This window comes from Gossypium raimondii, chromosome 6 (genome assembly GCF_025698545.1).
Source record: "Gossypium raimondii isolate GPD5lz chromosome 6, ASM2569854v1, whole genome shotgun sequence".
Lineage (NCBI taxonomy): Eukaryota > Viridiplantae > Streptophyta > Magnoliopsida > Malvales > Malvaceae > Gossypium > Gossypium raimondii.
This window is the reverse complement of record NC_068570.1, coordinates 40,920,642-40,932,506: the sequence shown is the minus strand read 5'-3', so window position 1 is coordinate 40,932,506 and position 11,865 is coordinate 40,920,642. Positions and strand designations below refer to the sequence as shown.

At 31.9% G+C, this 11,865-nt stretch overlaps 1 non-coding gene across 1 annotated transcript; it reads left to right on the top strand.

Moving 5' to 3' along the window:
* Positions 1 to 1,525: 1,525 nt before the first annotated feature.
* Positions 1,526 to 1,632, top strand: LOC128042145 (small nucleolar RNA R71). The gene has a single exon (XR_008197351.1). It is a non-coding gene; the product is annotated as a small nucleolar RNA R71 (small nucleolar RNA).
* Positions 1,633 to 11,865: the final 10,233 nt, after the last annotated feature.

Genomic DNA, 11,865 nt, shown 5'->3' with positions numbered 1-11,865 from the left:
TTTATCATGTAATTCCACCTTCCTCCGCTTGTGCCATTTCTTGAACTTATTTTTTTGACCTGCACTGATCACAAAAAACATTTTGACTTGTTTAAGTAATAGGGATTTTTACATATATTTCAAAGCATTGCTTCCCTAGATTTTCCCTATGTTCCTCATTCTGATGGTGACCACATTTAAAGGTTTCAGTTTCACCATTGATTTTCATAGTTAACTCATTATATTCCAGGTCAATGGTGGACATCGAGGTTGCTAGAAATGGTTTACCCAACAGAATATGTATGTTATGGTCTTCAAAATCTAGAATAACAAAATCGACCAAGATGATAAAGCTCGTCACCTTAACCAGCACATCTTCAAGTACTTATTTAGGTCGTATCGAAGATCTGTTGGCTAATTGTAGCGTAATATGTGTGTTTCTGAGCTCCCCTAACATGAGCTTTTCATAAATGGATAATGGAATTAAATTAATTTTGGATCTTAAATCGCTTAAGGCCTTACAGAAATGGACATTCCCTATCTAAATTGGTATTGTAAAAATCCTTGGGTCTTTTATTTTTGGGGGTATTTGTTTAGATATAATTTCACTATAAGAAGCGCTTACGTTAACTTGCTCTCCTATTTTTATTTTCCTACACCTAGACATAATTTCTTTTAAATATTTGGCGTACTTAGGAACTTTTTCAATGAAATCAATTAGAGGTAAATTAACTTTCAATGATTTAAATAAATTCAGAAAACTTACAAATTATACCTCATCCCTTCTTTGTTTCTCTTCTAACCGTAAAGGGAATGGTACCTTTTTCAGTGTAGGTTCCTTGGCTTGATCATCTTCCTGTTTAGCTACCAGCTCAACTACCTCTTCAAGTTCTGGTTTAGTTTCATCTGATGTTCTAGCTTAGTCAATGTTTTCGTTATAGTGCACTCAGACTGCACTTGTTGTACTTTAGTCCTCATTGACTGTATCTCCCCCTCAATCTGATCAAGGTGTTGACAACATACAGTACCACAATTTAGGTTGGCCTTTTTCTTGAGGCTTCTATAAATAAGGAGGTTGATAATTAGCATTTTTAATTTGGTTAGAATTATTACCTCCTCCTTGGTCTTCGCCCCATCTTAGGTTTAGGTGGTCTCTCCATCTTGGATTATAAGCATTTGAATAAGGATTTCCACCCCTATTCTCGGTATAGTTCACATCCTCAATTGGGTTGTTGATGTAATGAAAAAGAGGTTTATCTCCTTCATATATTGATGATGAACAAGTCGAGGACTCTATAAAGTTGAGTCTATCCACAGTTTGTTGATATCTATCATAATCTCAGACAGTTTTGCCCATAGACGGTTTCTGGCCATAAGTGTAAAGTTCAGTTAGACACTAGTAGGAACTCATTGCCATATTTTCTATTAATTCATACACATCTTTGTATGTTCTATTCATAAGGGCCCCATTGCGGCTCCATCTAGTCATGATCATGCATATGCATCCAACCTGCTAGGGAACATTTGCAGTCTTAACCACTCGGTTAATCCATGGTGTGGGCATTTCTGGTTCAACGTTTTAAAGCATTCTCAAGCTTCCTATAAACTTTCTGCTTCCATTTGTTTGAACGTTGCAATCTCCCTCCTTAGTTGGACCATTTTGGTAATAGGGATGAACTTTTGTAAGAATTGCGAGTTCATACCTTATCGTGATATATCTTGGTTCCTATGAATCTAACCAAGAGAAAGCGTTATCAATTTAGGAGAAGAAGATCAGTCAAAGACGAATAGCGTCATTGGTGACCCCTTTGTATTTAAAAGTATCACAAAGTTGAAGGAACCATTTTAGATGTTGATTTGGGTCCTCCGTCATTATGCCTCTAAACTACAAATTATTTTGTATCATCTGGATCATGGCCGATTTATCTCGAAATTGCTAGCCATGATGGCTAGCCTTGTGATGCTTCCTTGAACCATCTCCAGATTGGTAGTGCATAGTCCCTTAGGGTTTTTTCGTTGCGGGCCATGGGGATATTTGCAGGAAGTTGTGGTTGTGATAGTGGTATGTACTATGGGTTAGCTTCATTAATGCCATCCAATAGCGGGTTCTCGTATGGTGGATTGCCTACAAGAGGTGGCTGATTCTGCATCTGATGTTCCTGTCAATGGTTCCTACAGATCAAACTTTCTGAATCAGTGGCTAACTCTATAGGTGTTCCTCTATTACAAGTCATAAACTGAAACTAAAAACTAAAGTAAAAACACTACTAAAAATAAAAAAAATTTGTATCTATGATTTAGATATTTTCTAATTATTTTATTTAATGCAAAGCTAAAAATCAATCTAGTGACGCTACCTCCCCGAAAACTGCACCAACAACTTAACCACCTCTTGTTGTGCTATCGTCTTGAGTAAGAATATTGCACAAAATATAAGAAATCAAGCGGTGTTCGCAAGAATACGGGTCAGGTTGTAATATACTTATAACAACAAAATAGGTAAGTATTCCGAGGATCATACCCAAGGGAGGTGAGTACTAAATTAATTCTAACCTAAATACAAATAGATCTAATTAGTACTTTAAATAAATCATATTACGATAAAATATAAATAATTTTTTTTTGATGTTTTATAAAGAAAGAAATAAATATAACATAAATAAAAAGAGTATTCGAAAAAATAATTTCTAAACTATATCAAATGTAGGCATGGGTGATTAGCTCACTTCAGTAATCATAACTAACTATCACTTCAGGTTTCTAATCAATCAACTAGTCATTACCCTAGTTGGACCTCTCAATCTTCCACTAAACTATCGAGTCGGGAGCAACTACTTATCTCTCAACCCCACAATGCAGACTGGTTCGAGGCTAAGGTGTTCACGGATAGGTCATACCAATTTTGGGTTAATTCCCACCTAAATGACTTCTTAGGGTCTTCAAGCCAAGGGCTTAAGTTCTTTCTCTCCTAAGCAGCTAATCTGCTAAGAAAAACCTACAAGAAAATTAATCAATCATACCTCCACTCGCTAATCCCCCATAAAAGGATTTGTTCCTCATGGAATCAGTAAACATTATAAACTTGACAATAAATATTTTCATGAAAGATAGATCAACAATAAGTTTAGAGAATCCTGGTTATATTCAATATATGATATGTTGAAATCTTCAAATGTTTGATGGTGCTTACAAACCAATTCTCTGAAGAACACAAAAGAACTAACTAAAAATAAATCTAAAATCTAAGAAAGGGAAAACTGAATACTCAAAAGTTCAAAGAAAATTGAAAATTATGGAAAAATCCCCTTGAACAAGTGTTTAGGAGCCTATTCATAGAGTTAGGGTTGTCATCATTCTTAACCCTAGGTTAGTTGATGCTCTTATATTTAAATTTTGTTCGTGCGGACCAAAATGCCCTTGGCTCATGAGTATCTCCTATGTAAGGCCGATGTTGCGACACCTTAATGCTTGTGTCATGACATCAAAAGCAGCATGCTCAAGTTCAGGGTAGCTTCAAAGGTGTGTTGCGACATGATATGGCTGTTTCGCGACACCAAAGGTAGTGTAGTCTTTCTGGCATTCTACTCCCTATGTTGCACCCTCAAACTCCCCATGTTGCAACGCAGTGACTAGTATTGAGTTCTTGTGCCTTTGCATGGTCTCCTACACACTTACTAAGTCTAACATACAAGGTACATACTCCAAAGACATTCATACCAAAATGTTCATTAACATACTCAAAGACATTCATAAGAGAAAGGTCCTATACATGACATTTATAACCTTGGCCAAAATAACTCAACAACTACCGAAGTGATTGTTGGATAGTGTAATAGATCTTCAAAAAACCTCCAACCAATTGAGCTTCTGATAATCTACGAAACAAAGGAAAAATAACTAAGTAAGCAACTAGTGCTTGTAAGCTCGTATAAACTCAAACACAACTTACCATTCTTAAGCTCAATTTATAAAATGTGTATAACATATTTACCATACTCATAAACTTAATACAATCCTATAATCTCATCATAATCATAAATTAGTAGGCTCATGGTATAATGCATATAAAAAATCAACCATTTCACAAATGAATCTTCATGAACATAACATTCATCACATAATCATTTAGTTCCCTTCAATTCATTTGCATTCATCCAAATTTACCTTTCATAAGTTTATGAGAAATTATCCATTTGAACACATGTCTTGACAATTACCTTTACTTACCCATTGAATCATCTAAAATTACATTGGATACTCAGAAATGCTCACACATAGTGTGTATTCAAGACCAGCCCCCCAAACATGAAATCCCTAATGACATGTCATCCGTATCCTAAGAATTCTTAAGGTTCAAACGGGATTATTTATTCGTCAATTACTCAAAATGTCAGTCTATTTATATATTCAAGTCAATTTATAACCAATATAAGCTAACAGATAATCAATCAACTATCATTAATAAGATTTTAGTTCATACAAACTTACCTCGATAACTATAGTCGTAAAAGTAGAGTTGGAGACTAATATGAAGCCTTTGTCTTTCCTTGATTTAAGTCTGGTTGTTGTTTATCTTGATCTAAATAAATAAATTCATTCAATTAAGTACTTCAATTATCCTCAAGTATTCAATTCAATCTATAATCCATATTATCATGAAATTACAAAATTACCCTCCTATTTAACTTTTCACAAATTAGTTCTTAAGCTCGTAACTTGAAATTTAATCATTTTAAACTAAACCCATGTTAACTGATTCTACTAGGGGTCTTGAATAGCCCATAATTACCAATAGTTCACATTAAAACCAATAGATTTTACACTTTCAACAATTTAATCCATAATCTAAAATTCATCAAAATCACTTAACAAAACAAGTTTATTTCACAACTAACTTTAATTATCTATCAATTAACTTCACAATATCATCAATTTTATTCATAGGATATCCTTCAACCTTTAACAATTTTGCAAATTAACCCTCGAGCTAAGTAGTTTAAGCTAAAACGAGCTTAAAAATGTAAAATCATTGAAAACTAATAGAAAAACCACTTACATGCAAGATTATTGCACTAGCCGAAACTTGAAGTTCAAAAATGGTGCTTTCCTTCACAAATTCAATTCTGAAAAACAAAGAAAGAATAAGATGGCCACCAACTATTTTGTTTATGTTAATTTAATCATTAATTACCATATTACCCTTAAGTTATTACTTACAAAACAATTAAACCATGTCCATCTTTGTCCACCATAAATTCATGTGATATATTTACTACCTAAGTCCACTAACATACATTTCCAATGCTATTTAATCCTTTTAATTAACAGAATCTAACTTTTTCACCTTTTTCAATTTAGTCCGTTTTACCTAAATAACCATTTAAACCTTAAAATTTCTTAACAACAATTTAATACTACTTTACATTAACCCTATAGACATTAAATAAATATTAAAATATTTACTCCCTCGTCAGAATTGTGGTCTTGAAAGCACCATTTCTGACACCACTAAAAATGGGTTGTTACACCCAACCTCATGAAATGTGACATGGCATGCAAACTCATTTTCAAGACATTAATCATGTTAAACATTGTAATATCTCATTTTTCATTAGTGTCAGAAATAGTGATTTTGGGACCATAGTTCTAAAATACGAAGTCGTGTTTTATTAATTAATTACTAATTGTAGAGTTGCATTAAGGTCATATTAATTTTTGGTGAAGATATTTTAATGTGTACCTAGTTAATTTAGTAAAAAGGACTAATTTGTAAACGTTGTGAAAGTTAGTTGCTAGTAGTAAATTGGGCTTAATAGCTTTAGAAATTTAATTTGATGGCCTTAAATGGTAATTAGACCTTCATTATCCATGATGGACGGTAATATGTTTAGGTTTGGATTAATTGAGTGATATATTAAAAGGGTATTTTAGTAATTAAAGTAATATGACTTAAGTAAAATTAAAACAAAATGAGTATCATCTTACTTAAGGCATTCCCCCATCGAAAATAGAAAAGAAAATTCTCCATTGTTGTGCTAGCAAGGTTCGGTCAAGGTACTCTTTGCATACAACTAGATTCATCTAATATGTACCTTCGCTTTTGAAACTGTCAAAGTTTTTGAATGTTGCCATTGATGAACCCTTGTTGTTATGATGTTAAAACTTTGATTTAAGGTGTTGGTTGTAGGTTATAATGAAATTATAAAGTAACTTTTGCTAGTTTTGGTTAAAGGATTATATTGATTAAATGTTAGAAATAATAAAGAATTTATGTGAAATTTTAACATATGTGGGCTGAATGTATTAGGGTGAAAATTTGGCTAGCTTATGGTAGCTTAATATTTTGATAATTTGGAATTTTTGGATTTAGGGACTAGATTGTGAAAAATGTAAAAGTTTAAGGAAAATGTGTGATTAATGAAAATTTAAAGGCCATATGTATTACATTGAATGTGAATCTTAATAGATTGAATTTAATTATTATATAGATCAAGAACTGAACCAAAAAGACATTAATCGAGGAAAGGGGAAAATTACGGAATAGGTCCCTGTATTTTAATCGGAAGTGTTAGAAGGTAAGTTCATAGTATTTCAATATGTAAATTTAATTTTCTTGTGATTTTTATTGTTGTTCTCTAGTTAATTGATTTATATATTTATGTGAAATTACTTTGGTTATTTATATAACAATAAGTGTTACAAATATTTTGTGTATTTATGAAATTGATAAGAGATTATTAGTAGTATTTTTCTTGGAATTTTATTAAAATTATATGTGAATGAAATGAATTTAAGTATGTATATAGAAATTAAGAAAGTGTTCCTAAATGCACATTAATGCCCCTTCTTAAACTTCGATACTCCTCTTTGTACTTCAATACCTCTGAATTGCACTTTGGTGCCCTTATTTGCACTTTGGTGCCCCTAAATCACATTTGTGCCCCTTCTTGCACTTTGGTGTCCTTAAAGCACATTCATGCCCCTGTAAGCACTCTGGTGCCTTTGATTATACACTCCTGTTTTGGTTGCACTTTGGTGCCCTTGTCTTGCATCTATGATACCCCTGAAAATGTAGTAATGATCGAGCATATGAATTGAGTGTTGACGATTTAGATTAAATGATATGGAATGTTTATAGAATTTGATTTAGTATGTTATTCTTTGGAGTTCATAGTTTAATCTAAGCAAGTAAAGTAAAAGTTATACTAAGTACTTACTAAGTTATTTAAGCTTATGTTTTTTTTTTCCTTTCTCTCATGTTGTTTCGTAGATAATTGTTCCTGGCCATTGGAGGGATCAACCATAAAGCACACACTATCCAATTACTTTGGTAGCTTTTGAATCTTTTTTTGGGTTGTGGCATGTACATAGGTTAAAATTTTGAGTATATGAATGTTGATAGACTTAGATAAGGAATGAGTCAAGTTGTTTTTCTTAGAGTACACTTTGTAATGTTGGAATAGTAAGTAATGAATAGATGAGTGAATTGATGTATATTTAACGAATGGTGTTGGATGAAGTTGTGGTTGGTTTGTTTGAATGTTTTCTTGAATTGTGGTATCCATGAGTGATACATTAGTTAGAAATTTAGATGAATATTTTGACATGTTTTAGGTGAACCTTACTGGGCAAGTTTTGGCGTGATTTTAGCTTGTTTAAGGGGTTAATTTGTACGCACACGAGCTGTCACATGGTCGTGTGTCACACATAGTCACTCCACACGACTATGCGTGTTCTGTTAGTTTTGGTGCAAGTTTCACACGGTCTAAGACACAGGCTAGGACACGACCATGTGTCTCAAGTCAATAGGTTACACGATCTATGGCATGGGCTGGGACACGGCTGTGTGTCCCTGCTTCGAATACTCACATGGTCTGAGCTGCGTCACACAGCCTGGCCACATGGCCATGTGACCCCTGTTTTCAAAATTTTCATATTTTCCAAAAATTTCCTAATTTATTTCAATTTGATCCCTAATTGTTTCTAAATTATTTTTATGGCCCCGAAGGCTCAGTTTAAGACCCAAACAGTAATATTTTCCATAGTTAAATTATGTTATCGAATGTTGATATTTAAATTGCATATGGTTTTACTTTTTGATGTTATAGTTATGTATTGTTCCATAATACTTCGTAACCCTAATCTAGCAACAGTGATGGGTTAGGGGTATTACAAACATGAAATCATATACAAATAAAAAAAATCAATGGACATGGTATTTCATGCTGTATAGAACGGACATTTCTAATTTTCAATACTAACGAATCCTGACAAACAAATATGCCATAATGCCACATGAAATGAGAATTAGAACAAAAACACATATTAATGAACATAACATATCAAAGAAATTTTAGTTAAAATATAAACCCTAAATCCACATAATCATTAACCATATTAATTTTTCTAGTAAATTATGCTTATATTGATAACTACTTAATCATATACACATTATAATCAAAATTATCAATTTTACACAAAATACTTGAATAAAATACACATATTTAATTGTCCAAATCGTAAATCCTAAATTGAAGTCGAACACTTTAGATCCAAATTGGTAGAAACTTGATATGTTCCTAATGAGATTATATTGAAAATTAGAATTCATTTATAACCGATAGAAGAAATCAACTTCAAACCAAATATCCAACTTACTCTTCATACCTGTAACAAACACTTACCCTTAATCTTTTTCAACCACAACTCTCACTTGGAATCACAAAATAATTATGCTTCTCGAATCAAACCTTCAATCCAAAACAATCACTTGATTAAAAGATCATTCAACTTTTCTCCATCAATCAGAACTTTATAAAATTGCAATAAAGTTACACCACCTTTATACTTACTCCTTTATTTCTAAAAGTCAAAGAAGATATGTTATGAATGTTGATGATCTAAATTAGTGCTAGGATCTAAACATCATAAGAAAATAAGGAATAAATCAAAATAAGTAGAGATTAAAATGAAATAATAAGGTGAAAGAAAAAGAGAAAAGTGAAGCAATAGATGAAATATAGTGGTTGCCAGTGGTGATCAAAAGCAGCAACGATGGTGCATGGTGGTTGTCTATGAAGGAGATTCAAAATTATATTCAATAGAAGAATAATAATAGCTAAGTAATTAAATAAAGAGAAGAGAAAATAAAGAAAACTGAACAAGAGTGGTGATAGAAAATGAAAAATGAAGAAGAGTGGTGGCACAATGTGGTTTTCGTGGTGGTGATATGGTGGTTATAGGCAGCCAAAGGTGGTGGAATGGTGGAAGAGAAGAGTTGAATGACAAACAACAATAGAAAAGTAAAATAAATATGGTGGAAAACTTCCAAAGAAGAGTGGCTCACAGTGGTTGATAGGGAGGAGAAAAAGAGAGAATTTGATGGAAAACCAAAAAATATTTTTAACCAAAATGCTTACTATAGGACAACAACACTAGCTACCCAATTCAAAATCAAAATTCAAACTCCCAACATCTCATTCATGAGGACACAATGGAGTTAGAATAAATTGATGATGAAATAAACATGGGAGTTTCAAAACATAATATGAATAGCTTTTTTAAAAAAATGTTACAAAATTGAAAAGGAGTTACATCCATGCACACTTGCATGGACGGTTTGCAGGGCTAGGTTGACCAATCATTTAATCAATTTTTTTTTAAAAAAAATGAGAACATAGAGACTTGAACTTGGTTCACTAACATCAACATTTAAAATTTTGGGATGTGACAAACCTAAAATGTTTGGAACTTGAACATGTATTGTTTACAATCTTATAAGGTTAATGTTTACATTTATAATAATTGAATTATGAAAGTACCATTGAGCTGTATCGCTCAGCATACGGTTTGTTTATCTTGTACATAGGTAATAGTAGATCTTGAAGACTCGATGAGTGATTCAGCATCTTGTTAGCAACTCTTAACTTAGTATAGTTCCTTTACGTTTTGATTAGTGTTGTAAATGAATCGAGCTTGAACAAACAAACCTCTGTTCATGTTCGTTTGTTTATTTTTAAACTTATTCGTGTTTAGTTTGTGTTCGTTAAGAATTTTAAATTTTTGTTCTTCATTTATTTAAAATTATATGTCTTCATATTCGTTTGTTTAATGTTCAAGAACATGTTCATTTAACTTAATCGAACATGTTCACGAACATTAAACGAACATGTTCATGAACATATAATTGAACATATTCACGAAAATGTTAATAAATAATAAACAAACAAACAATAAATAAATACACACACATACATTGTTTATATATAAAATAGTCAAATATAAATATTAATAATTATATTATATTATAAATGAAAAATACAAACCAAGATAATTTTATTAATATATACTAATGGAATTTTTATAAGAAAATATCATTAATAAATAAACGAGTCAATAAACAAGCTTATAAACGAGCCAATAAACGAGCTTGTTCGTGATCATAAACGAACCGAGCACACCTTTGTTCGTGTTCATTCGTTTATTAAATGAATATAAAGGTTTTGTTCATTCTCGTTTACTTTAATAAACGAACATAAATGAACATTATATGAATGGTTCATCAAACGTTCTATTCATTTACACCCCTAGTTTTGATATATGGCATGTACTTAAGGTTGAATTGGTTTTATATTATTAAACATCATATTGGCACCTTAAATGAAAATTGTGAACTTGAATATAATTAAATGAATTGTAAGTATGTATGTTCGATGTCATTTGGCATTGGAATTAATATTTGAGATGAATTTATTGCATTTTTGGCTCATTAGACCATTTAAGTATGTACATTGATAGGTTGAATCAAATGAAGAAAAATTTGAAGGAGTTTACCCTCAAAGTCGTGACACATTCCTATTGTTGTCATGATATCAGCTCTCAACGTCGCGATGTCCCCTGGTGAAGTCGCGATATCAACCTCTTATTTTTGGAGTCACAACATTGCACTATTGAAGTCACGATGCTGAGCATCTGCCTTTGATGTCGCGACGTGATCCTTTCATGGTCGCGGTGCCAACCCGGTAAACTTTGAAAATTTTAAATTTTAGTCCTCAAATGGCCTTAAGTTATTGGAAGAGCTTTCGTAAGCTCGTTTTAACCCCAGAATTGATTATATAACATATTGTGCTTATTTATTGAACTTAATAGCATGTATAATTTATTTAATTGATTTGCAAATGTGAACGTAGTTGCTTCAACATGGAATGTAATATTCCATAGCTCGAACCCGATGATCGGGTCGGGTAAGGGTGTTATATACAACCAGTGATTCTAAACCTATTACTCCCTAGTGACAATTTTCTCACTATTGTACCTTTGAATACTAGAACTCTCATTACTAAATTCTCTCCATGAGAAATTAAATTGTAAAACCACAACAAAAGGGTTTTATAACCAAATGCACTCATACAAATAAAGTTCCCCACTTGAATAGATTAAGTATACTTTGAATTAGTACCTCAATCTATACAAGTCTCTCAATTATAGAGAATTTTTTAGACTTGCTAACATAATGAAGCTAAAATAGCTAAATATAATATAATAACAATCAAGGTAACATAGACTATTAGCGAATAAGATAATAAAGTTTATATCCGATCCAACTTTCTAAATATGGTTCCACAATCTCATTTCAACCCAAAAATATGGTTCAGTAAATTGCCAATGTCCTAAATATAGCAAGTTGCTAACTGTCATAGTGATAAAGGTAATGAGCAGTTCTTCAAGCACATTTGAGCAATATTTCAACGAAAGTAATTAAATTTTTGAAAAAAGGAAAGAAAATACCTTCAACTATATGTGAGAAACCCATAAGCAAAGAGATATGAATTTGAAAAGATTGAAGTCAATAATTAATTTTTTTAAATATCATAAGAAAATTTGAAA